The sequence below is a fragment of the Bubalus bubalis genome, chromosome 4 (assembly GCF_019923935.1).
Source record: "Bubalus bubalis isolate 160015118507 breed Murrah chromosome 4, NDDB_SH_1, whole genome shotgun sequence".
NCBI lineage: Eukaryota > Metazoa > Chordata > Mammalia > Artiodactyla > Bovidae > Bubalus > Bubalus bubalis.
In genome coordinates, this window is record NC_059160.1 from 106,899,565 (window position 1) to 106,924,520 (window position 24,956).

Genomic DNA, 24,956 nt, shown 5'->3' on the forward strand with positions numbered 1-24,956 from the left:
AGAAAATAATAGCAAACGAAGCAACTGACAAAGAATTAATCTCAAAATATACAAGGAGCTCCTGCAGCTCAATTACAGAAAAATAAATGAGCCAATCAAAGAATATAAATAATACTTTTTGGTTACAAATTCACACAAGCAATTTCACAGCATCTTATATTACTTTGGAATATATATGGAAAGAGTAAATAAAAATTTTAAAGTATATTAGTATAAAAATCCCATGGATGGAGGAGCCTGGTATGCTGCAGTCCCTGGGGTTGCTGAGAGTCAGACACGACTGAGCGACTTCACTTTCACTTTTCACTTTCATGCATTGGAGAAGGAAATGGCAACCCACTCCAGTGTTCTTGCCTGGAGAATCCCAGGGATGGAGGAGCCTGGTGGTCTGCCGTCTATGGGGTCGCACAGAGTCGGGCACGACTGAAGCAACTTAACAGCACAGTATAAAGTATATTGGGATTGCCTGGTGGCTCAGATGGTAAAGAATCTGCCTGCAATGCAGAAGACCTGGGTTCAATCTCTGGGTTGGGAAGTTCCCTTGGAAAAAGAAATGGCAACCCACTTCAGTTTTCTTGCCTGGAGAATCCCCATGGACAGCAGAGCTGGCGGGCCACAGTCCATGGGGTCACAAAGAGTTGGACACAACTGAGTGACTAAGCACACCACCTTCACAATATTAAACTAGTTTTTGTAAATTGTTGTTGTGGTTTTTCAATCACTCAATCATGTCCAGCTATTTGCAGCCCCATGAACTGCAGCACACCAGGCTTCCCTGTCCTTCATTACATCCCCGAGTTTCCTCAAACTCATGTCCATCGAGCAATGATGCCATCCAGCCATCTCATTATCTGTCATCCCCGATCTGGCCTTCAATCTTTCCCAGCACCAGGGACTTTTTCAGTGAGTCTGCACTTCACATCAGGTGGCGAAAGTATTGGGGCTTCAGCTTCAGCTTCAACATCAGTTTTTCCGATGAATATTCAGGATTGATTTCCTTTAGGACTGACTGGTTGTATCTCCTTGCTGCCCAAGGGACTCTCAAGAGTGTTCTCCAGCACCACAGTCTGAAAGTATCAGTTCTTTGGCACTCAGCCTTCTTTACAGTCCAACTCTCACATCCATACATGTCTACTGGAAAAATCATAGCTTTGACTAGATGGACCTTTGTTGGCAAAGTAATGTCTCTGCTTTTTAATACACTGTCTTCCAAGGAAGAAGCATCTTTTAAGTCCATGGCTGCAGTCATGTCTGTAGTGATTTTGGAGCCCAAGAAAATAAAGTCTGTCAATGTTTCCATTGTTTTCCCACCTATTTGCCATAAAGTGATGAGACCAGATGCCATGATCTTAGTTCTCTGAATGTTGAGTTTTAATTCAGCTTTTTCACTCTCCTCTTTCACCTTCATCAAGATGCTCTTTAGTTCCTCTTTGTTTTCTGCCATAAGGGTGGTGTCATCTGCATATCTGAGGTTATTGATATTTATCCTGGCAATCTTGTTTCCAGCTTGCTATTCATCCAGCCTGGCATTTCTCACGATGTATTCTGCATATAAGTTAAATAAGCAGGGTGACAGTATACAGCCTTGATGTACTCCTTTCCGAATTTGGAACCAGTTCATTGTTCCATGTCTGGTTCTAACTGTTGCTTCTTCACCTGAATACAGATTTCTCAGGAGGCAGTTCAGGTGGTCTGGTATTCCCATCTCTTTAAGAATTTTCCACAGTTTGTTATGATCTACACAGTCAAAGACTTTAGCATAGTCACTGAAGCAGATGTTCTTCTGGAATTCCTTTGCTTTTACAATGATCCAATGGATGTTGGCAATTTGATTTCTGGTTCCTCTGCCTTTTCTAAATCCAGCTTGAACATCTGGAATTTCTCAGTTCATGTACTGTTGAATCCTAGCTTGGAGAATTTTTAGGATTTCCTTGCTAGCATGTGAAATGAGTGCATTTGTAGAGTAGTTTGAACATTCTTTGGCATTGCCCTTCTTTGGTACTGGAATTAAAAACTGACCTTTTCCAGTCCTGTGGACACTCCTGAGTTTTCCAAATTTGCTGGTGTATTGAGTGCAGCACTTTCATAGCATCATCGTTTAAGATCTGAAGTAGCTCAGCTGAAATTCCATCACCTCCACTAGCTTTGTTCCTAAGGCCCACTTGACTTTGCATTCCAGGATGTCTGGCTCTAGGTGAGTGATCACAACACTGAAGTTATCCAGGTCATGAAGATCTTTTTTGTATAGTTCTTCTGGGTATTCTTGCCACCTCTTCTTAATATCTTCTGCTTCTGTTAGGTCCATACCATTTCTGTTCTTTATTGTGCCCATCTTTGCATGAAATGTTCCCTTGGTATCTCCAATTTTCTTAATGGGATTTCTAGTCTTTTCCATTCTATTTTTTTCCCTCCATTTCTTTGCATTGTTCACTTAGGAAGGATTTCTTATCTCTCCTTGATATTCTTTGGAGCTCAGCATTCAGTTTGGTGTGTCTTTCCTTCTCTCCTTTGCCTTCACTTCTCTTTTTTTCTCAACTATTTGCAAGGCCTTCTCAGATAACCATTTTGCCTTTTTCCTTTTGTAAACAGGAATTATATTAACTAAGTATTTCTGCCAATAGGATAAATGAGATCAACACATTGAACTGGTAGAAGAGATCCAATTATTTTCTTTAGTTTTGTTCATCCTTTAATGCAACTTGTAGGAAAACATTAAGGGTTTTTCAGAAATAAAACTTTTTTTTTCCTAATTTGAGCCTCTATGGAGATATATCTTCATGTTAGATCTGCACAAGAGGACTCTAAATCCTACTTTCTGGATTATTAAAAACCTCTCCTATGCTTTTTTCATAGATAATGGTATAGTTCCTTGTTGGATTAAATCAAAACTACGCAAAATAAGAGGCTAGCCATATTGTTTGGCAAGGCACACCAATACAATCCATAAATAGATATATTCCACATTTTAAGTTAAATATCATAAAAGTAGTTTGTGCCTACAGTGTGGTACTATATTCTACACATGTTATGGTATATATTATTAACTGAGATTTATAGTGGAAATTTACCTCGAAGTCTGTTTTTTTTTTTTTTAATAGTGTATTTTCCAGTAAATGGGTGGATTTTTTAATTGGCACATTTTAATATCCTCAATGTTTATTTCAATTATAGACATGTTACTCCGACAGATGTTTCCAAAGGAAATGTTTATTTCAATATTAGCAGAGAAACATCTGCTGTTGGAAGGAGAAAGACTGCCATTTTATTTCTAAAACTTAGAAAGGCCAGTGGCTCATCACCAAAACCATCTACCATCCATCTTAAACAAACATATTTATGTTATTAGGAATGAGCAATAATTTCCTTAATATTTCCTGGAACTAATTGTGTTCTGCTGAGATACTTGAAACTGTTTCTTTGTGATTCTATAATCTTTTCATTTGCCTATATTCATACAACCCAATGTAAAGGCTCTTAAATATGACTGTTAACTCTCTAATGAACTGTGACATAATAATACAGAGGAAAAGTCTACATTTATCATTACTTCCAGCAGTAGAATATCTGAGCATAACAGAAGTACTAGCTGCATTGATTTGGGTTCACATGTTTTTGTCTAAGCCAAAGAAAAATTAATAAGTTCATTTTTGCAAAGTAAAAATTATTTTTCCAACCAAAGTAAATATGATGATTATATCTCTTCAAACAACATATTCTTTCCCCTCAGGGTTACAACTAGTCCCCAAGAAGCCTAGAGGATAAGAATTGCTTGGAACATTGAATAAAGAAATTAACAATTGGTTCAAGAACTTCAAGTAGTTCATACCAATGGCTGCTTTTACACAAAAGGAGTGATGATTGCAACAGGAAGGTTAACAAGAGAATTTGTTTTCAAATTTACTTCAGTTCAGTTCAGTCGCTCAGTCATGTCCGACTCTTTGCGACCCCATGGACTGCAGCACACCAGGGTTCTTTGTCCATCACCAGCTCCCTTTGAATGAGCTTATTCAAACTCATGTCCATTGAGTTGGTGATGCCATCCAACTATCTCATCCTCTGTCGTCCCCTTCTCCTCCCATCTTCAGTCTTTCCCAGAATCAGGGTCTTTTCCAAGGAGTTAGTTCTTTGCATCAGGTGACCAAAGTACTGGAGCTTCAGCTTCAGCATCTGTCCTTTCAGTGAATATTCAGGGTTGATTTCCTTTAGGATGGACTGGTTGGATCTCCTTGCAGTCCAAGGGACTCTCAAGAGTCTTCTCCAACACTACAGTTCATAAGCATCAATTCTTCGGCACTCAGCTTTCTTTATAGTCCAACTCTCACATCCATACATGACTACTGGAAAAACCATAGCTTTGACTAGATGGACTTTTGTTGGCAAAGTAATGTCTCTGCTTTTAAATATGCTGTCTAGGTTAGTCATAACTTTTCTTCCAAGGAGCAAGTGTCTTTTAATTTCATGGCTGCAATCTCCATCTTCAGTGATTTTGGAGCCCAATAAATAAAGTGTCTCACAGTTTCCATTGTTTCCATCTATTTGCTTTGAAGTGATGGGACCAGATGACATCACTTATATTTACTTAGATAAATTTACTCATATAAATTCAAATTGCAGCTCAACAACTGTCTCGTGTAAAGTCCTTATAACAGTACCTAACACAGAGCAAGCTATTATTGCTAATAATGTTCTGTTCAAGAGAAAGAAGAGGTTGTAGGAGAACACAAAAGAAACATATAACCTGGTGGTATTCTTCTATTTCAGACCCATGAGAGGCACATGAATTTACTCACCCATTTAATAAATTTTTACTTTGCTTTTACTGATTTATAGTTGTACAATATTATGTTTTAGGTGTTCAACATAGTGATTCACAATTTTTAAAGGTTGCATGCATGTATGTTAAGTTACTTCAGTCATGTTAACCTCTTTTGACCCTATGGACTGAAGCCTGCCGTGATTTTCTGTCCATGGGATTCTCCAGGCAAGAATACTGGAGTAGGTTGCTGTACCCTTATCCAGGGGACCTTCCTGACCCAGGGATCAAACCCGGTTCTCTTATGTCTACTTGCATTGGCAGGACAGTTGTTTTTGTTTTTGTTTTTTTCACCACTAGCATCACCTGGGAAGCCCTTTTTAAAGGTTATATTCCTTTTATAGTTATTATAAAAGTACTAACTATATTCCTTGTACTATATATCCTTGTAGCTTATTTTATAGTATAGTTTGTATCTCTTAAACCCCTACCCCTTTCTAACTCTTTCTCTTTCACTCCCCACTGATAAGCACTAGTCTATTTTCTATATCTGTGAGTTTATTCTTTTTTGTTATGTTCATTAGTTTGCTATATGTTTTAGTTTCCACATGTAAGTGATATCAGGCTATATTTGTCTTTCTGTGTCTGCCATTTAATATTTTCAAGCCATAGCCCATACCAGGCTACTTATTAGGATCTGTGACCCTAGCAATTAACAAGACAAAAGTGGCCTGGCCCTTGGAGAGGTCAGCAAATCCCATCACTGGAGAGTAGTACACAATTGTATCAGATAAGTGACAACTGCCTTGAAGCAACCACCACGTGCTAGGTCCTTATAATTAATAACAATACTGACATTGTGTTAATTTTAATCAACAGTTACTTTACATTTGTTATCTTTAATTTCACAACAACCATAGGGTACCTACTACACTCATATTATAGGTAAGGATCTTGATATAGCACAGAATTTAATGGTCTCATTGAGCTCACGCAACTGGCAAAATGACAGGGCCAGAATTCGCATCTCCGCCCCACTTACTACACTAGCTATTGCAGAGTGAGTGAGAGGTTTCCTCCTAGAAATCCCTATACTCTGCATAATTTTGTTCTTGTTGTTGTTGGTTTTACACTGAGTGCTATCTTCTCCCTCAGGGAACCACTCTCTGTTTTACCCTAAATCAAATACCAAAATTTTTAACCATGCAATTGGTTCTCAAACCTCCCTGAACATTGGATTAGCCCTTAAAAATTACTAATGTACTGTTCCTACCAACAGAAATAATGATTTAATTGGTCTGAGTTATTGCCTGGGTATTGAATTTTTAAAGCCTCCTGGATGATTTCAATGTATTGTGAAGGCTGATAATCAATGAACTAAGAAATAAATGATTGCTTGGGTGGTGCTTAAATAGGGATCAGAGATATAAATTAAGGTATTATGTTTATATAATTTGAAAAATTACATTGAAAAATAATAAAAATTATAAATTCAATTTTATAAAAATGATTTGCAGTTTCTATAAAGATTAAAAATATAGTTTATTATGTATATTATTGATAAAATAATATAATTGATTAAAACATGTTACTATTATTGATAGAATAACAAAAGACACAAAATTTCCCCATATAATTTATATGCTCCATGACTTGAAACTAAACATTAAAAAAATGAAGATCATGGCAACCAATCCTATGACTTTGTGGCAAGTAGAGGGGGAAAAAGTGGAAACAGTGTTAGATTTCATTTTCTTAGCTCCAAAATCTATGCGGATGGTGACTGCAGCCATGAAATTAAAAGATGCTTGCTCTTTGGAAGAAAAGCTATGATAAACCAAGATAGTGTATTAAAAAGCAGAGATATCTCTTTGCCAACAAAGTCCATATAGCCAAAGCTATGGTTTTTCTGGTAGTCGTGTACAGATGTGAGAGTTGGACCATAACAATGCTGAGTGCCAAAGAATTGATGCTTTCAAATTGTGGTGTTGGAGAAGACTCTTGAGAATCTGTCCCTTGGACTGCAAGGAGATCCAACCAGTCCATCCTAAACAAAATCAACCCTGAATAGTCATTGGAAGGACTGAATGTGAAGCTGAAGCTTCAATACTTTAGCCACCTAATGCAAAGAGCCGATTCATTGGAAAAGACCCTGATGCTGGGAAAGATTGAGGGCAGGAGAAGGGGCCTACAGAAAATGAGATGGTTGGCATCACCAGCTCCGTGGATATGAATTTGAGCAAAGTCCAGGAGATAGTAAAGGACATGGAAGCCTGGTGTGCTGCAGTCCATGGGGTCACAAAGAGTTGGACACGACTTAGTAACTGAACAACAACAACCATTAGATTGTCCACAAACTAGCTTCTGCCTTCACACACATTTCACACTTTGTATTTCTTGTACTATTCACATTTTTTGGCACTGAGAGTCATCAAAGGAGTTTACATTTCAGTCCAACCTCTAGCCCTGTCAGTATGCCCTGGTAGATATGCATTATAATCAGTACAAATATTCCTGAATGCTATTCATAGCTGGCACAGCTAGCAATTATTTTGCTGTACACCAAAGATACCATGAACCATTCAACTACTTCTTACTAAACCCCAAAGACATTTATCCCCAACTCAACTTCCCCTTAGTGTCAGTCACTCAGTCGTGTCTGACTGTGATCCCATGGACTGTAGCCCATCAGGCTCCTCTGTCCATGGAATTCTCCTGGCAAGAATACTGGAGTGGGTTGCCATGTCCTTCTCCAGGGGATCTTCCTGACCAAGGGATCGAACCTGGGTCTCCTGCATTGTAGGCAGATTCTTTACTGTCTGAGCCACCAGTCACTCTACTAGGGGAAGTGTGATGGAGTGGAAAGGCATGTAGTGAGGAGACAATGTTCTCAATGACTCTAGTTATAATATTACTTTTGAAAATATTACTAAATTTTCATAACCATTAAGAGACCTGTTAAAGTGAGGGATCTTGAAAATTAAGCTTTACAATATTCATGGCAAATCCATCTGTAAATATTAGCCATGATTATTGTCAGTAGCATCTCCATCATTTCAATACAGGGTAATAATCTGGGTAGAACATGTAGATAAGTAACTAATGTTATTAATTTCTATTTTAAGCATTTCAAAGGCATTAATGTGTTTAAGCCTCACAAGAACTTCCCGTAAGTACTATTAGGATCACCAGCTCTCAGCTGAGGCAGGTGAGGCCCAAGAGCTCAGTGACCTTTTAACTCACAAAGTGAGTACATGGCAGATGTGAACACAGACAGCCTGATTCTTGAGGGCATGTTAGGCATCTCTTTGAAGCTCAGCCTGAACTGAAAATGCATAATCGTTTACCCTAGTATGAGGAACCACCAAATATTTATTTTAAATCCCTGAATAGGGAATATGGGAGCTGATGAAAATTAACGGAAAACTGACTGCTTGAATGAAAAATAGGTGGGTCTATGGAGTCAGTATGGGAGTCTGCCCTGTACTGTTGAGGCAGTTCACATGCAACATAAAGGAAAACTTTAAAGTGGGCCTGACAAGAGGAAAGAGAACCACTGATAGAAATGCCAAGCAAAACGAAAATTGAGTCAACTTCCTACTATGTGTCAAAGCAAAAGCCCAAAGCAAAGAGCATTTACAATGTGATTTACAGAGATACACAGGATCAATTAGCAAGACAAGGTACTTCTTTACTATTAAGATAGATACATTATAATATAAAGGCTTAACACGTTCAATCAAAGAGCTTACAAAAAATACAATGCAGTGGTTTGCATTGTGGTTCACCCAGTAAGAAATCAAAAAGGAGTGTGTGTGAACAACTGTGTAACGGTCTTGCTATGTGGTGTGAAAAGGCAAGAGAAGAACAGGGACTAAACCAAGGATCAATGTTACTCTGATAAGTCAGACTAATTCCCATTCATTGTGATTCAGTTCAGACATCAAGAAACAAAATCAGATGCACCCAACCCTGACATACTACATATTCCTTGTCTTTGTGTCTGTCTCTCTCAGAGCTTATCAGAGCATTTGGCATTTATCATAATCATTTCAGTTCTTATTTAGTTGCCTGTCTCCTCTAAAACATAGTGACCTCATTGCTGGAAGATCTTATTTTTCACTTCTGTGTTCTAGTTTTGTCACCTTGGAACTGTTCCGGAAATCATAGAGTGATGAGTGAACAAATGAATGTGGGAGGGAAGAAATGCAATGTCTCACATCCTGCTTACTATGCATCATGGGGTTTTAAATTCAGCAGGACAGAACACAGCACTGAGCCATGGCCAGGAATGTGACTCACACAACTTTCTACAAACATTGCACACTACCACCCACCCTTTGAACACTTGGAACACTTTTACTCTCGTGATATTTATCATATCCATTCTCCAAAATATATATATTTGTATATTATACATATATATGTTGAGTACAACCATGTGATAGACACTATTTAAAGCAAAAGTATAAGAGTGTTGAACAAAATGATACTACTTTGTGTTCTAGTTATAGAGGTTTTGTTCCTGTCCAGTTCCTGCATATTAAAAAAAAAAAAACTTATAGTCGACTCAGTGCTGTATCACCTATGGTGGTGGTGGTGGTGTAGTCACTAAGTTACAACCCCAGGGACTGTAGCCCACCAGGTTTCTCTGTCTGTCGGATTTCCCAGGCAGGAATACTGGAGTGTGTCGCCAGATTTCCTCCTCCAATATCACATACAATACTTGCCCATTCATTTAAATCAGGGGCTTCCCTGGTGGCTCAGACTGTAAAGAGTCTGTCTGGGTTGGGAAGATCCCTTGGAGGATGGAACAGCTACCCACTCCAGTATCCTTGTCTGGAGAAGTCCATGGACCTAGGATGTTCAGGGGGTCACAAACAAAGCATAGGACACAACTGAGCGACTGACACTTGCACTTTTCACAGTCCTACTCTTTAATTGCTAAATAGTTTACAGTATATAAAAAGTAAAACTTTGTGTTCAAATCTTATAAGCTACGTTCTTAGTGAATGAATATAATTAAGCCATCACTAGTTTCACTGGACGGAGAAGGCAATGGCACCCCAATCCAGTACTCTTGCCTGGAAAATCCCATGGGTGGAGGACTCTGGTAGGCTGCAGTCCATGGGGTCGCTAGGAATCAGACAGGACTGAGCAACTTCACTTTCACTTTTCACTTTCATGCATTGGAGAAGGAAAAGGCAACACACTCCAGTGTCTTTGCCTGGAGAATCCCAGGGATGGGGAGCCTGGTGGGCTGCCTTCTCTGGGGTCGCACAGAGTCGGACACGACTGAAGCGACTTAGCAGCAGCAGCAGATTCATTGGAAACTACTGCTGCAGGAGAGTCTTTCCTGAGGAATGTGTGTGTGTACATTGCTTCTACTGAATCAGAACCTATGATTTAACAAAAGATATGACCTTACAGAAACACTGTTCTGAGATCGCACACCATCGACATGCAAAGATCCTTGATCGGCAGATATTGAGGTAGCCAAGCACCAAATAATGTGGTATAATGTTTGAACATCCCCTAGTGCAAACAATAACTTCCTCACTAAGTCTGTGGAATCGGAATACATCACCTCCTGTTATAACTGAGATCTGAAATTCCTATTTCTCCATCAATTTAAATAATGAAGGCTGCAGTCCATGGGGTCGCAAAGAGTCAGACACGACTGAGCGACTTCACTTTCACTTTTCACTTTCATGCATTGGAGAATGAAATGGCAACCCACTCCAGCGTTCTTGCCTGGAGACTCCCAGGGATGGCGGAACCTGGTGGGCTGCCATCTATAAGGTTGCACAGAGTTAGACACGACTGAAGCGACTTAGCAGCAGCAGCAGGCTACGAAACAACCGTCTGATTATACTTTTAAAATCCTTTTATGTTTTGTTTCAACAGTGTTTTTTAAAAAAGGATTCTGAATTTTTTATCTTAAAAAATTGCTACATTTAAAACATGCACTTTCAAGCATTCAAACTCTTGATCAATTTAACAGTACTCTCTCAACGTTCCTGCCACTCAAGTCATGCCAAATGCTCTTTTGTTTGTTCTTTGAGAAAGGAACGCTGTCTTCTATGACAGGACCAAAAGTTTTTCTATGAAGTCAGTGTTTATTTCACTGTTTTGACTTTACCTCCCACTTCCCCCAAATGCAAATATAGTTTTAGAATGTTATTTATATTTAGTTTTGTTTGTTTCCATTATACATGGAAAAAACAAGGTTAAAAAAGTATATGTTTTAAAATTAACTATTGTTAGGAATTAGAAGACTAAGAAACACAAACTCTGGAACATTTTAATTCTTACCATCCCTCCTATTTTCAAAAACATATAGTACACTATGTAATTCTATTGAGAAAATTGTTCTCTCTGTGTGGTAAAGCTCTTGACACTAATTAACTCCTTACATGTCTATAGATATAATTTTTAGTAACTTTCCTTTTCCATAGTGGAAATTAAGCAAACTGAGTCCAGTCTAAAGATAAGAGGTTCTACAACACCTTATCTACTTCATATTGCTCAGCAATTATTCTTTCTTAAAATACTTCCCAAATTATTGTAATTTTAAAGAAAGATGAGATATTTTAATGTATGACTTTGGGCAAGTTGGCAGGCTTTTCAAAGTCAGGCTTAACTCATATCCTCTCATCTTCTCATTTTATTTCCAACTATATTCCTTTACATGCCTACAAATTCCACTAAAATTAAGGTGTGCCTGTTTATATCTATTTACCTCTATTAATTTCAGTATCTTTACCTAATGAAAAGTTAACCTCATGTTTTTGATATTGCTAAAATCATAATTAGTTTAGGCCATATATAACATTATAAAAGTCAGAAGTATGTCTACTTTACTCGTTGTTTGAAAAAGACTTAACATTTACTCAGCAGTAGCAAAGGTGAAATTTACTTCTTCACTGAGTTAAGATATAAAGCTCATTTTTTATATCATAATACATGAATCAAAAATGCTAATAAAATTCCTTAAGATGATTCTACAAGTAAGAAAGCTTCTAGAATTTAATAAGATATTTAACATTGTGTTGAAAGAAAGAGGTCAGAAGGTCAAAAAATGGGCCAAATTCAAGTGACACACTAAAATGGTACCCTGGAGAAATCACTTGTACTTTTAAAATTTAGAAAGGTCTAAGTTCAGAGTGCGGAGAAGGCAATGGCACCCCACTCCAGTACTCTTGCCTGGTAAATCCGATGGATGGAGGAGCCTGGTGGGCTGCAGTCCATGGGGTCCCGAAGAGTCGGACACGACTGAGCGACTTCACTTTCACTTTTCGCTTTCATACACTGGAGAAGGAAATGGCAACCCACTCCAGTGTTCTTGCCTGGAGAATCCCAGGGACAGCGGAGCCTGGTGGGCTGCCGTCTATGGGGTCGCACAGAGTCGGACACAACTGAAGCAACTTAGCAGCAGTAGCAAGTTCACAGTGGAAGTCACTCAGTCCTGTCCATCTCTTTGTGACCCCATGGGCTTTACAGTCCATGGAATTCTCCAGGCCAGAATACTGGAGTGGGTAGCCTTTCCCTTCTCCAGGAGATCTTCCCAACCCACTAAAGTAATTCTTACATAATACTACTAAAGTAGATTTACTTTAGCTTGGTGGGGTGGGGATTTCCCTAATAGTTCATTAGTAAAGAATCTCCCTGCCAATGCAGGAGACAAAGGTTCAATCCCACATGATACCACATGCCACGGAGAAACTAAGCCTATGCTCCACAACTATTGAGCCTGTGCTCTAGAGCCCAGGAACGGAAACTATCGAGCCCAGGTGCCACAAAAAGAGAAGCCACCATAATGAAAAACCCACTCACCACAACTAAAGAGTAGCCCCTGCTCTCTGCAATAGAGAAAAGCCCATGCAGCAACTAAGACCCAACACAGCCAAAAAAAAAAAAAAAAATTAAATAAATAATAATAGATTAAGATTTGAGCATGACTAACAAATTACATGGGCTTCCTTCGTGGCTCAGATGCTAAAGAATCCTCCTGCAGCGCGGGAGACCTGGGTTTGATCCCTAGGTCGGGAAGCTCCCCTGGAGGAGGACATGGCAACCCACTCCAGTATTCTTGCCTGGAGAATTCCCATGAGCAGAGGAGCCTGGCAGGCTACAGTAATGGGGTCACCAAGAGTTGGACACGACTGAGTGACTAAGCACAGCACAGCACAACTAAGTATCTCATCATTAAAATCTTGAAAACAAATGCAACCCCTTAGACAGACTGAGAAAAGCATGGTGAGAAAGGGGTTAAAGGAGAAATTTGGGGAAAACTATTTTTAGAGGTCATACAAAACAACAGAAAAGGATAAATAGCTAAATAGCCAATAGAGAGGGCCAAAGAGTTTGAAGATATAGAGAAAAAAAAGCAATCGATTCAGAAATGTTTGGAGATGGAAAGGATAGTGTTCTAGTTACAGGAGCCAAAGAATAAAGTGCAGAAATTAACCTTGACTAGAAAGAGAAATACCTCATCTGCACAGAAAATGTTTCAGTATGGATGGATTTGGATGCAGATGTTGCCTTGCAGGAATGGTAATGGAAGAACTTTTAAAAAGTCACATATTGTCTTGTTGGTGATTTTAAATACAAAGAATTTTAAAACAGGTTAATGTGCTTTTTCTCATGCACAAATCATCGTGCTTGATCTTCCTCCATTCAACCACAAGTACACCTTGCAGAGAATTAAGATTGAAAAGGAAAGGAAAAAGTTAAGGAACAACTTTGCCTTTTAAACTGGCTTGTGAAGCTCATTTCATTGATGGACATGTAACAGCAAAAAAAAAAAAAACATTCAAAACTTTTAAGTTTGCAACATCAGAGATAAGAAGGAAAAACAGGATGAGGATTGAAGGTCAAAAATCAAATCCCTGAAGGAATCTGATTCATAAACAGAGTTTCAAGAGGTAGATGAGCAGCATATTTTATAGTCATTCTTTGATAGTGTTATTTCTGGCTGAAAGATCAGGAAAGTCCCTAAAGCATAAAAGAAAGAGTCACCCCAACCCAAGTAGACCATTCTTGTTAAGCATTCCCACTTCTTCCAAGAGCAAGTATTGTCTAAACCAGTGAGAGGGAGACACTGCCTTTCTGAGGAGCAATGTAAGCAATCCTTCATACTGCAGGTAGTAAGTGAAAGGTAGCCTTTGTAGAGATCTGCACGGTGCTGGTCAGTCTTCAGTAGGATAAATTCCCTCCACAACTCTTCCCTTTGGACAAGCTATTCTTCAGTCTCCTAAGACCCATGCTCTCCAAATAGGATAAGGTCCTGGATAACCAGAGAGACACTTGAAAATAGACAGAAGGAGAAAGCTCCATGCCCCTGGACTTGGGGGATAAGCAGAGTCAGTTCCAGTCTGTCCCAACAGAGTCAGAGTTGAGGTCTATTCCAATTACACTTTTTGACAAGTGATGCAAAAACATCTTAGGAGGGACAATGTAATCAAGAGCAAAGATATATTCCAAGCCATATAAGGAAACAAGAATTCTTCTTCTGAGGTGGGAATCAAGGGGAATTAAAATCAGATCAGATCAGATCAGTCGCTCAGTCGTGTCCAACTCTTTGCGACCCCACGAATCGCAGCATGCCAGGGCTCCCTGTCCATCACCAACTCCCGGAGTTCACTCAGACTCACGTCCATTGAGTTAGTGATGCCATCCAGCCATCTCATCCTCTGTCGTCCCCTTCTCCTCTTGCCCCCAATTCCCGCCAGCATCAGAGTCTTTTCCAATGAGTCAACTCTTCGCATGAGGTGGCCAAAGTACTGGAGTTTCAGCTTTAGTATCATTCCTTACAGAGGCACAAATAAGGAAAAGTGAGGGGACTATATTCAAATAAATATAGAGGAATAGATAATTTATGAGAAGATGGTCCTGAGAGGATGGTGTGGCCATGTTTCAGGATTTGAGAAATTTAGGGAATACTGGATAACATGACATGCTCCAGATAGAAAAAGAAAAGGAAGAAAGAAATTTATACTTTAAAATATCAACTAATTACCAAATTATGGCAACATTCACCATGGTTCAATTTATTTGGGTTTAATTTATTTTCCCAGTAACAGATGTCCATGTTATTTGCTAGCTGCCAAACCACATGACTCTGTTTTGATAATAATTGAGGAGCTTATTTTAAAATATGATTTGTTTTATTAACTATAAACTGAATATTTAAATGTCATGAAGTAAAAAAAAATTTTTTTAACTAAGACTACAGAATTCCAGTGAAATTACTCATGCTTCTCCCATCTGTTATGTAAAAAAAAGTCCTGGCTTAAAAAATTTATATAAATACTTGACATCCAGCATTTGCCTATATACTGTGATTTACTAAATTGTTACTTTAAATGAACAGAAAGAATACAATGAAAGTGGAACCAGCAGGAAGAGACAAGTTTTATTAGCCCAGAGAGGCATTATACAGAAATGTCAAACTGACCACCTACTGAAAATGTCTGGAACGCTCACTTCTTTCTAAATGTCACCAACTGCTCAAAATAAACACTACAGATGATGTATTAGCAGCCTTACATGATGTTCTTTTACAGTTATCCATACTTTATGCACTCCTTTTTTGTCCTCCAAACTTCAAGTGAAACTGCTTTTTTTTTTTCTTTGTCCCTGGCAGCCTGTCATAAAACTCTTGTTTTCCTCACCTAGATGAACTTCCTCTGGACCAGGCTTCAATAAACCCTTCCAATTCTTCCAGGCCCCACTCTAGCTCAACATGAAAAGGGCACAACTTTTCAAGTCAGAAGACTGTCTGCTCTATGCTTTGGACAAGTCTCACTCCATCTGGACTGCAGTCTTCTCCTCTGCAAAATGAAAGGATTCTGAGTCTTGTCCTTCAACCTTTACCATTCTGTGATTCAGATGCATAACTCATTAATACTAAGAAGCTCAGGGAAGCAGCAGTAGTAGATTATACAACCAAGGATCAAAAAGGATGCCAAAACTGTCAATCAAAAAGTATTCTACATCAATACTTTTCAACCAGATTCCCCAGATGTCCCTATGGGGTTCAAATTTTCACATAAGTGAGAGTATCATTGATACTGTCAAAAAGAAAAGACTTAATTTGTGTGTGTACATGTGTATATGTGTGTGTGTATACAATAAAAATGTATATATATGTAAAGTGAAGTTGCTCAGTCATTTCCGACTCTTTGTGACCCCATGGACTGTAGCCCACCGGGCTCCTCTGTCCATGGGATTTTCCAGGCAAGAATACTGGAGTGGGGTGCCATTTCCTTCTCCAGGAGATCTTCCCAACCCAGGGATTGAACCTGGATCTCCTGCACTATAGGCAGATGCTTTACCGTCTGAGCCACCAGGGAAGTATATATATATGTGTGTGTGTGTGTGTGTGTGTGTGTGTGTGTATATTTTAGAAACCATCACACAATTCATTGATGTCAGAAGGCATTCACAAAGTACTAGTTGGAGATATTAAGACTTGCTTACTTGATAAACCATATCCAACCATATGATTGCTAGGAAAGTAGTCATATAAAAACATGAGATATGTTATTTGTATTTTAAAAAACATGCTTTAAATCACAAGAACAAATTAGTGCCAGGAACTTGCTATGACCCTAAATATGTAAAATTATTTTGATGCAAGTATATGCCATTTAGGAAATTATAATACATGTGCAATTACATTAAATGTTTTTTTATCTCTGAAATAAAGCTAGCTATTTTGTTTACTATCAACAAGGAATGTTTACAGTCTTTTCCAAAATAAGTTCAATGAATTTGCCATTTAGCATCTACTAAAGCTTCTACACAAAAAAGTAATTTTAAATGCTCATATTCATATAAACATGTAAGTAAAATAAGTGATAATGCAACATTTTCAAACTCCCATACCTTCTTAATATTTCAAAATATTAAGGTATTAACTCAATACCTTCAGTTATTTCCAGGTATTGAGGATGTATTTCAGAGTAAAAATGGAGAATTATAGCAAAATTGTAATGTACTATTTTTGGAACTTATAAATGCATAAAAGCTATATGCAAGGCCAAAGGCGAGCTTATGAAGATCAGTAAGATAAAATTAAATGGGATAAATCAAATAAATTCCAAGAATTATTTTGCACTGATAAGATATTGGCTAAAACACTGTATAAAAATTATAGAAACTTGCTAAATCATCTTTTATTGCATTGACTTCATGCATGCCAATGTTTTTAGCACACCACATATAAAGACAAGCTTGAACATTAATCCTCTAAGTTTTATGACTTCAGTAAAAATTATTCAAAATTGACCTATGGACTAGATTTTTTAAAATCACATAAATACAGGATATCTCAATGAAGGGCCATTTGCATAAGAGTATAAATTTTTACCTTTATCATTATTTTGGAGTATACAAATGCCATTCCAAAAAGAAGGTTCAATTTTTCCATTATTCAGCCTGTCGCATGAGACATGAATTGCACACCCATCTTTCTTAATTATTAATATGAGAAAGAAGAATGCTACCCCTCAGTGTAGGTAGCTGCAGTGGCAGGTCCAGCTGCTCATGACTCAAGTATCCTGTAATAGCCAACTGACAATATTCTTCTATTTCAAAGCATTATCTTTTCAGGTCATTTACTCTAATCTTCAATCCCACTCCAACAGTTCTTCAATCCACTGGGATCACTGATCCACTGATCTATTACTTTTTCATTGGCAATCAGTGCCTCATTTTCTCATTAAAAAAATCCAGTTTAGATTCCCCATCCACAACTCTCATCTAGTTTTTGTATAAAACCTGAGCTCCTGTACTCTCTTACCTGTGCCTTCTTGAAGAAAAAGAAAAAAAAAAAAAAAAAATACCCTTAATCCTCACTTGATCCAACTCTCTTAGCACACTATGCTTGCACCTGAACTGCTAAACATGACTCTAGAAAGCACACACAAGCACGTGGGCTAGTCTCACTTCACATTCAGGACCACTTATCTCGCTCAGGACCTCAGCAGTGCTCCGGGATTCTAATATATGGCCCCAGTGAGTTCAGTCTCCCAATTACAAAAAATATTTGGCAAAACTAATACAATTATGTAAAATTTAAAAATAAAATGAAATTAAAAAAAAAAATTGACTTATACCATCTTCAGTTCAGTTCAGTCACTCAGTCGTGTCCGACTCTTTGTGACCCCATGAATCGCAGCACGCCAGGCCTCCCTGTCCATCACCAACTTCCAGAGTTCACTAAAACTCACGTCCATCGAGTCAGTGATTCCATCCAGCCATCTCATCCTCTGTCGTCCCCTTCTCCTCCTGCCCCCAATCCCTTCCAGCATCAGAGTCTTTTCCAATGAGTCAACTCTTCCCATGAGGTGTCCAAAGTACTGAAGTTTCAGCTTTAGCATCATTCCCTCCAAAGAAATCCCAGGGCTGATCTCCTTCAGAATGGACTGGTTGGATCCCCTTGCAGTCCAAGGGACTCTCAAGAGTCTTCTCCAACACCACAGTTCAAAAGCATCAATTCTTCAGTGCTCAGCTTTCTTCACAGTCCAACTCTCACACCCATACATGACTACTGGAAAAACCATAGCCTTGACTAGATGAACCTTTGTTGGCAAAGTAATGTCTCTGCTTTTCAATATGCTATCTAGGTTGGTCATAACTTTCCTTCCAAGGAGTAAGCGTCTTTTAATTTCATGGCTGCAGTCACCATCGGTAGTGATTTTGAAGCCCAAAAAAATAAAGTCTGACACCATTTCCACTGTTTCCCCACCTATTTCCCATGAAGTGATGGGACTGGATGCCATGATCTTCATTTTCTGAATGTTGAGCTTTAAGCCAACTTTTCACTCTCCACTTTTACCTTCATCAAGAGGCTTTTTAGTTCCTCTTCACTTTCTGCCATAAGGGTGGTGTCATCTGCATATCTGAGGTTGTTGATAATTCTCCAGGCAATCTTGATTCCAGCTTGTGTTTCTTCCAGTCCAGCGTTTCTCATGATGTACTCTGCATAGAAGTTAAATAAGCAGGGTGACAATATACAGCCTTGACGAACTCCTGTTTCTATTTGGAACCAGTCTGTTGTTCCACGTCCAGTTCTAACTGTTGCTTCCTGACCTGCATACAAATTTCTCAAGAGGCAGATCAGGTGGTCTGGTATTCCCATCTCTTTCAGAATTTTCCACAGTGTCTTGTGATCCACACAGTCAAAGGCTTTGGCATAGTCAATAAAGCAGAAATAGATGTTTTTCTGGAACTCTCTTGCTTTTTCCATGATCCAGCGGATGTTGGCAATTTGATCTCTGGTTCCTCTGCCTTTTCGAAAACCATGATGTTTTCTTGAACATCAGGAAGTTCACAGTTCACATATTGCTGAAGCCTGGCTTGGAGAATTTTGAGCATTACTTTACTAGCGTGTGAGATGAGTGCAATTGTGCAGTAGTTTGAGCATTCTTTGGCATTGCCTTTCTTTGGGATTGAAATGAAAACTGACCTTTTCCATTCCTGTGGCCACTGCTGAGTTTTCCAAATTTGCTGGCGTATTGAGTGCAGCACTTTCACAGCAACACCTTTCAGGATTTGAAATAGCTCCACTGGAATTCCATCACCTCCACTAGCTTTGTTCGTAGTGATGCTTTCTAAGGCCCACTTGACTTCACATTCCAGGATGTCTGGCTCTAGGTGAGTGATCACACCATCGTGATTATCTGGGTCGTGAAGATCTTTTTTGTACAGTTCTTCTGTGTATTCTTGCCATCTCTTCTTAATATCTTCTGCTTCTGTTAGGTCCATATCATTTCTGTCCTTTATCGAGCCCATCTTTGCATGAAATGTCCCCTTGGTATCTCTAATTTTCTTGAAGAGATCTCTAGTCTTTCCCATTCTGTTGTTCTCCTCTATTTCTTTGCATTGATTGCTGAAGAAGGCTTTCTTATCTCCTCAAATTTTCAGCACCCACTTCTCCCCACTCTTAGGTGATAACCAGATCTTAGTTCACTGAGCAAACTGAAGCAACCAAATCAGAACTTCTCCTCCCACCTCATCTGCCATCATGTCTGTGCCTCTGTGGATGAATTCTGAAGATCCTTTCTGTAACACTGGATGACAAATCTCTATACCTATCTAAGGTCAACCTATTCACTTATATGCGTTTCAACCTTGTCTCCATCTCAGACTTTGTTCCTTTAATTATCATTTCCCTCTCAAAACAAATTTTACTTCTCAAATTATTGGATTGTTTCTATTTGCATATCAACCTTCTCTAATATCTTTCACTAAAGAAAAAAGAAAGCTATACGTATGTGCCATTTAGTTACTCCTTAAATTCTCTGCTTTCATCTTGGCAAAATTTCTCAAAGGGTTTGTTTACGCTTGCTGCCTCCATCTGATCTCTTAGTGCTCTGATCACAACCATTCCACTGAAATTGTTTTACTCAAGGATAATGACAATTTCCATGTTGGTAAATTCTATGGTTATATGGTCTATATTTAGTTTTAATTCTACTCAACGTTTCAGCAGCATTTAACTAGACATTTACCTCTTTCTTGAAACATTTTCTTCTTTTTAATTCCATGACACTACATAATCCTGGTTTCATTTTACTGTTTCTGTTCAGACTCATTCTCTATATTTTCTTCCTCTTTCTGACTATTAAGCCCTGGAATTACCTGGAAATCAAATCTTTGCCTCTGCTTTCTCTACCCACCCCCACTCCTTAAGTAATGTCTTCTAGTCTTAGGCCTTTGGAAACCATCTACATGATTTGATAACTCTTAAATTTATATACTTATCTTAGAAAAGCCCCACTATCTCTTGACTGTTCATCTGACTGCCAAATCTCTCTCCTCACTTAGATCTTTAATAGACATCTCACACTTAATGTTTCTAAAATAGAAATTTGAGTATTTCTATCCCTTCAAACTTGGCACCACCAGTTGCTCTGGTCAAAGCTTTGGAGTATTTTATTTTTTACATCCAAAATTCAACCCCTAAGTCATGAAAAATTAGTTATATTGTGCTCAGTCTTCAGAATATATCTGAATTGGATTACTTTTTTAAACTTCCACTACTACTGCTACTGCTAAGTCGCTTCAGTCGTGTCCGACTCTGTGCGACCCCATAGACGGCAGCCCACCAGGCTCCCCCGTCCCTGGGATTCTCCAGGCAAGAACACTGGAGTGGGTTGCCATTTCCTTCTCCAATGCATGAAAGTGAAAAGTGAAAGTGGAGTCGCTCAGCCGTGTCCGACTCTTCGCGACCCCATGGACTGCAGCCCATCAGGCTCCTCCGTCCATGGGATTCTCCAGGCAAGAACACTGGAGTGGGTTGCCATTTCCTTCTCCAATGCAAGAAAGTGAAAAGTGAAGGGGAAGTCCCTCAGTTGTGTCTGACCCTTAGCAACCTCATGGTCTGCAGCCTACCAGACTCCTCCATCCATGGGATTTTCCAGGCAAGAGTACTGGAGTGGTGCTAGCACTTTATTCTAAGGTATCACTATCCACATAGCTGGAGTTATTTTAATTTTTAAAAATCTGACTATAACATTCACATTGTCAAAAACTCCCAACGGCTTCCTATCTGGTTTACCATGGGGACCTTACCTCATGGTCTTGTAGATTCTCCATTCCTTCCTCTTACATGTCTCTTTAATCTCATCTCCTAATGCTCCTCCCGTATTTTCTGAAGTCAACATATTTACACTTACTTCCTCACTTAAATTTTTTCTTCCATATATTGAGAAGACTTATTCATACACTTTATTCAGGTCTTTTGTCAAATTTACCTCCTTAAAGAGTCCTTTTATGAACATCTTTTCTGAAATAACCTACCCCTTTAACTTATTACATTTAATCTGCTCTATTTTTCTTTATAACACTATTTCTAAGAAAGATCATGATAGTAGCATATATAGTAATATATTTGCTTATTTATTGACTATTTCTACCAATGGACTATAGACTTATAAGGACTTACTTTCTGTCTTACTAATTATTCTATCCCTAACATAGTACTCGATACTCGACAGTGAGAGCAAAATAGGTATTGAATGAATGAATGATGAGAAAACTAATGAATTTAGATAAATCCATGACAAAATTCAACAATTCAAACTTCTCATTCTATTTAAAATTTTATTACCTATTCTCTTGTATCACAAACAGTGCATCCTTGGTGGCTTAAATAGAATATTCTTTAGTATTTTTATTATAAACTATGAATCTCAAATATAGGAATGGTCAAGAGTTTCTTTAGTTTCATTACCTTAGTATGATATTCAAAGATGAATCCCATTCAAATACTGAATTAACCAAAAGGTTCTTTCAGGTATTTCCAAAAGATCCTATGTAAAATCTGAAAGAAACTTTCGGCCAGTCCAATATAATCACACTCACACTAGGGTCTCAGCTTTCCTTGTTCTAGAATAGTATTTCATTGTAGTTTTGAGTCAAACTGCCTGACCTCCAATACAGAGTTAACTCATTATTAGTTGCACAATCTTAAAAGATTTAATCCTCCATTCTGTATAATGGAGAAAATTCTCATAAAATAAACAAAAGATTAAGAGATTTAACACATATAAAGTACCTACAGATAGTACCTGATCCCCAACTTGCACTCAAAAAATGTCAGCTTTTTACACACGTTTTACACACACATCTCAGAAAGCCCTGATTGCTTTTTGAAAGCAGCATACCTGGCTTCAGGTAAAATATCGGGAGAACCAAAAAATTCATTCGTTTTTCCAGAAGATGTTACAGAAACACCTGAATGAACTTTCTGGCCAACTCAATATTTCTGGGGATACTGACTTCCTTCTCACTATAAATTATTTTACGAGCATGTGTGGTAGACAAGGATTGAAAAAAAAAAAATCAGAAATTCTAGGATTCGAACTTGCCAGTGTTATTTGATTATGATTTGAGGGTCTGAGTGATCCTCAGATTCTGAATTGTGCTCACGCTCCTAGATTTCAGAGGTCAGCTGACTTCTCTCTATTTAGGAACCTTCCCAGGTTTGCCTGCTTGCCTTTATTACTGACTACCTACTTGATAGTCAAATACCACTGTCTTCCATTTGCCAGATCCTTGTACATCTTACATCTAAAACCTTTCTCTCTCTGCCATAGACTTTGTAAATCACAGTTCAAAGCTATGCTTCTGCCTACATTTCATTACAAGTTTGTGTATTTATTCTGATAGGTTAATATGACATACTTCTTAGCATCATTGTATTTCATGCTCTTTGGAAAATTTAGTCAGAGATAGAATAACAACTATCAATGGCGCCCCACTCCAGTACTCTTGCCTGGAAAATCCCATGGACAGAGGAGCCTGGTAGGCTGCAGACCCCCTTCCATGGGGTCGCAAACAGTTGGACACGACTGAGCGACTTCCCTTTCACTTTTCACTTTCATGCATTGGAGAAGGAAATGGCAACCCACTCCAGTGTTCTTGCCTGGAGAATCCCAGGGACCGGAGAGCCTGGTGGGCTGCCGTCTATGGGGTCGCACAGAGTTGGACACAACTGAAGTGACTTAGCAGCAGCAGAATAACAACAGAATTCAAACTAATGTCAGCATCAATATTAATGTTTCTTCATGTATTTTATTTTTCATAGGATTCTTTTCTCCTCTTACATAATTTTTATCCCTCTACATGTCTATGAATGTTCTTTATTGAATAGACAATAACTTACATGATTAAAAATCAAGAGGATTTTCCTATTAAAATGGATTTCATTTGTTTTTTTCAAAAGTATTTTAAGAGAGGGCAGTTATTGCAACCAACTAGTTTCTCCTAAAATCTATTACATGCTAATATGTTGTGGTATACTTCTTGGTTTAAACTCTAACCTAGAAGTAAAATAAATAAAACATTATAGGTTATTTAACTAAATTAAAATGCAGTCCCCCAAAATATATTTTTATTGCTACTCTTAAAGTTCAACAACTCTATCTTATGGATAGATGTGAAACATTCCTTTAGAACAGGTCATAAAAGAGCAATAAATGGGCCAATTTTTTTCATGTCTAAATGAGCACACAGCTTGAAAATCTGCAGACAAAAAAGACTTTGGCATATCTACTTCAATGGATATACTTCCCACTAATGCTTTTCTCTAAATTTTAAAGCTGTTAACATATTTATACATTTGAAGATACAAAAAAGTAAACTTTAAGAAAAATAAGAATAAAATTCACCATAATACTACACTAAGATTTAATACCTTCATAATGCAAAATTACAGGGTGAAAATGCTGGCACTTTATACTTTAACTGGATTAGCAAACAAGATACAAACAGACAACAAAAATGAAACTGGATGTATATCAGACACAAAACCCAAGTAAATAATTAAGAGAAATAATGTGTTGCAAATCTCCCCAAATGAAACTGACATACTGAAGGCCATGCTCATTCACATGCTGCAAATAAATATAAATCAATGGTGTGATTTAGCTATTAAAGTTAATGAATTATTGAGGTGCTTTTACAGTAGAGTAGCAGCACAGATATAAAATGAAGCTTTCTAAATTACCTAAGCAATGAAAAGCATACAAGGGTTAGGAAGGACTCAGAGGAATGATCTAGAATAAGAGTTTGAGACATCAGAAAGGCTTCATAATACATCAGAGAATCATGAAAAACTGTCCCCAAAGTAGACTGTGGAATGAACAAGACATAGGATAAAGGAATAGTACAAGATATTTAGTCATATAGTGAAATATTTTGACAGTAAGGATAGTTAAACACAAGACTAACTTTAAGTTGGGGAGTAATTTGCTTAGAGAGATTTCAGTATGGAGTTGGTCTTTGGAGATGACATAGTTGGAACATAGGTCTTTCAAAAACACTAAAATGTTTACGTGACTGCTATGATTATCTCCCAAACATGATTATTAAAGGACAAACCAGACACTTCACTTGGCATTTAGTAAAAACTCTTTTGCCTGGCATCTATCTCAAACTGTACTTGGCTGTTCTTAATGAGCTTAGAATTTGGTTGCAATTCCAAAAAAAAAAAGAAAAACAAAAACAAACCCTTGGACTTCAGGATCAGAAAACCTGATTCTGAATTCTAGCTGAACCAGCGTTTCTTCTTACTTGTCATGGCTAAAGTATAAAGAAATAAAGCTGTTTGCTGGTAAGAAGTAAGAACCCAGACATGCGCACTTATGTCAAGGAGAGAGAGAAACATACACAACCAGGAAGCCACAGC

At 38.1% G+C, this 24,956-nt stretch overlaps 1 long non-coding RNA gene and 1 other non-coding gene across 3 annotated transcripts in view; both read right to left on the minus strand.

Annotated features, from left to right (window-relative positions):
* Positions 1 to 24,956, minus strand: part of LOC112584643 — a 489,459-nt gene that overhangs the window by 69,654 nt on the left and 394,849 nt on the right. The window lies entirely within an intron of this gene.
* TRNAY-AUA lies at positions 16,039 to 16,110 on the minus strand. Its single transcript has one exon. It is a non-coding gene; the product is annotated as a tRNA-Tyr (tRNA).